This window comes from Coccinella septempunctata, chromosome 1 (assembly GCF_907165205.1).
Source record: "Coccinella septempunctata chromosome 1, icCocSept1.1, whole genome shotgun sequence".
Lineage (NCBI taxonomy): Eukaryota > Metazoa > Arthropoda > Insecta > Coleoptera > Coccinellidae > Coccinella > Coccinella septempunctata.
Genome location: NC_058189.1, coordinates 736,970 through 740,688, shown reverse-complemented (window position 1 = coordinate 740,688; position 3,719 = coordinate 736,970). Strand labels below are relative to the sequence as shown.

The window sequence follows — 3,719 nt, the reverse complement described above, 5'->3', positions numbered from 1 at the left end:
TTTGAATAGACTATTCTTCACACCAGTACAATGCTGTTTTTCATCATTGGATCAATTTACCTGAAAACTACTGCCGATGGCATCAAGAATAGCATGTAGTAACAATTTTTTTGGCTTTTGCAACAGTGAAATTCTTTTTTTTCATATAATGCAATCTCTATTCTATTTTTGGAGTGCAATTCTCTATTGAAGCATCAACTGTTAGGTTTTCCGATATCTACAAAACAACTTCTATGCACTTCATATCCTCGGACAGTAGTAAAACAACCTGGTTTTTAGACAGAAGTGCAAATAGGTCATTTTAGGGGGTCTAACACCTCGATCATTATTGACCCAAAAATCGAGATTTTACAGATAGAGTTTTTGTGCTAGGGTGGAAGCCTAGGCAACGCTGATTATAGAACTTGAAATCCCAATTTAATCAGACGAATATAAAAGGACTTATCGCTGATTGAAATTTTCAGTTTTTGAAAAATGTCTTTTCGAAGATTTATTTATTTATTTATTCATTCAAAAAACATGGGTACAAATAGGAAATATTCCCATAAAAGACCCACAAATACATTCACATAATTGTAAATTATAAAAAAGTTGAGTGGTGAACAGTGAACAAGGGTGCAATCTAACAGATCAACTGCAGTAACAAAAAAACATAATGATCATTTATCTCTTATCTAATAATAGGTATTAACACAGCTGAGAAATATTCTTAGTAGTTTTTTTAAACGTTGTACTCATTAAACGATTCACACATTCTGCGAACTGGTGAATTCTTATCGAGATTGGTGTCTCTTAATCTATGGACGTTATACATTGGATTCCAAATACTACTGGCAAAATTTAGCCTACTATGGATGAAAGCGTAATAAAATGATTTAATAGCATCCTCATCATCGAAATTTTTACACATTCTACACAAGAAACCTAAAGTTCTACTGCACGACGAAATGAAGGTTAAAGGATAGCTTCTTGTCAAAGATCACGCCTAAGTCCCTGACACTGTCTACCCTAGGAATATTCGCATTATACAAGTAGTACTGAAACCCAATGCTCGAAGTATTTCGTGTGAACGATATAACCATACACATTTCCGAGTTCACTCCAATTTGTTGCGACAACAATACTCCAAGAAGGCCTCAAGGTCCATCTGCATCCTCACACAGTCTCTAACACTCAATATTTGTTCGAAAATTTTCAGATCGTCTGCATATAAGAGTATACGGCAATATTTGAGAACATGCCTTAAGTCGTTCAAGAATATGAGAAAAAGCACAGGCCCAAGATGTGATCCCTGCGGCACTCCCGATGTTACCACAAATTTGGAGGATTTGTAACCATTCACCGAAACAAGTTGTGACCTCTTATACAAACCAACTCAACAGGTCACCCTGAATGTCTATATCGGAAAGTTTGTGAAATAGGGGATTGTGGTCGACCCTGTCGAATGCCTTACTAAAATCTGTGTAGACACCGTCAACTTTTGAGATCTGTTATCCAAAGCCCTCACGATAAATTCTGTATAAATAACTAAATTTGTTTCGACTGATCGACTGCTGTTCTTGTATAACACAGGCCAACAAAATGAAAAAAAAATTAGTGCTGGAAATCTAACATCTGATTTTAGATGTTTTTAATGTGCTGATTCCAAAAATGCCACCAGATTTTTTCTATCAGCTCTAGTTTCTGAGATACACGTTACAGGTTAAATGAATGGCGCCTTTTTATTGACAGTTCAAAACGTAGTTAGAAATGTGTTCTTTTACATAACGGTAACAAATATGGCTCAACTCCTATTGGTCATTCTACTACCATGAAGGAAGAATAGCATTAGTTTTGAGAAAAATTAAATACGAAGAACATCAGTGGTCAATTTGTGTTGATTTAAAAATGATTAACTTCCTCCTTGGACAGCAGAGTGGTTATACAAAATATCCTTGTTTTTTGTGCCTTTGGGACAGCAGAACTAAAAATGAGCACTGGGTTAACAAAAATTAATACCATATCAAGCTAGGCCTAATGAAGCAATTTGTGAAGGCTTTAAATCGAGATGGAAATTGTTTTGGGTATTTGTCACGTAAATTTCCTGGCATTAGCACGGAAAAACTAAAAGCTGGTATATTTGATGGTCCTCAAATAAGGCAACTTGTTAAAGATCCACAATTCACCACATCATTGAACGAGACTGAATCTAACGCTTGGAGTTCATTTGTTCAAGTAGTACAAAATTTTCTTGGCAATCATAAAGTAGAGAATTACGTAGAATTAGTGGAAACTATGCTTTCAAATTTTAATATTCTCGGCTGTAACATGAGTATAAAAGTTCACTACCTCCACATCCACCTAGATCGTTTTCCAGAAAACTTGGTGATTGTAGTGAAGAACAGGGGGAAAGATTCCATCAGGATATTAAAACTATGGAAGATCATTATCAAGGACGATGGGATAGCCACATGATGGCGGACTACTGCTGGAGCCTTCAGCGAGACTGCCCTAGTAAACTCCATTCTATAAAATCGTATAAAAGAAAATTTTTATGTGATTAGTGACTAATGTAATTATGTAAATTAAGTTTTTGCAATAAATACATAAATCCATGTGTCTTTGTTTTTTTTAACTGTCAATAGTAATATTATATATTATAACAGTTATAACGTAAATTATATACACAATTTTTTTTAAAAATCTCAAAAACTAGATCTGATAGACAAAATCTGAGAACTTTTTTACATTCTGCATCCAAAAATTACTCAGGAACAGTTGAAAAATCGCAGGCACCAAAATGTGTGTTGGCCTGTGTAATTATTGGTTTTAGATTAAAATCTAAACGAAAAAATGAGTGAAAAATTTAACGACAATTCAGGTGATTATCCCATGTTCATTATTCGAAAATGATTTTTATTATGGCAATAAATCTGATTTAATGAGAGTGGCGAATATATTTTTCGAATTTCATGAAACTTTTATTGAAAAAATTCTCATTAGATAAGTTCAGTCATTATGATGAAGTTCCTCTTTCATGTGAGTAGTTTCGAATAAAAAATAATTTTCGAAAAATATGGTCTGATTCTTTTGAAGTTCATAATTTGAAATGAATATTTATCCCGAAGATGGCCTTCTTATGAAAGTTTGCATAGTGATCTATGGGATCTGATTTTTTTTATATGTACCATCTGGAAGAAATTTCATCGATATTTTTCAGTCACCTTTCCTATTTATAGGTTCTTCTCATTGTTCTCTTGGTGTATGATTTGGCAGACGCTTGTTGTTGTCGGAATCCCCCAGTTAATGATCCTTTTATGGTGGGCGATGGACTGTCTCCTGGTCCTCGATGTGATTAGACCAGAAAATGTTATACAATCATGATATATGAGTATATGGACGGAACGAAAAATGATATTTCGAATGAATTATACAAAAATCTATTTGTAATAAGATAAAATTGCTTAATAAATGTTAAAGACCCATCCTTGAGTTAAGGTTGCTTATTTTGTTTCCTAAGTTCAACCCAGCGTGGTGTAAAAAATAATATGATTACCTGAGTGCCAGAGCAAGAAGAAACATGCCTGTTTCACCGAGATTCTGAAATGGTATAACTCACTCTATTTCTATTACAATGAGTCAAGACAGAGTGTGATGTAAGTCTTTTTTTTAATTTTTAGCATCTGAATAAAGCAATTATTCATAAGAAGTTGTGAAGCATCTAGTAGAGCTCCTGATGC

The 3,719-nt window shown here is 33.9% G+C and overlaps 1 long non-coding RNA gene across 1 annotated transcript; it reads left to right on the top strand.

Moving 5' to 3' along the window:
- Positions 1-2,900: 2,900 nt before the first annotated feature.
- On the top strand, positions 2,901-3,464 carry LOC123321676. Its single transcript, XR_006538906.1, has 2 exons — positions 2,901-3,018; positions 3,219-3,464. It is a non-coding gene; the product is annotated as an uncharacterized LOC123321676 (long non-coding RNA).
- The last annotated feature ends 255 nt before the right edge of the window (positions 3,465-3,719 follow it).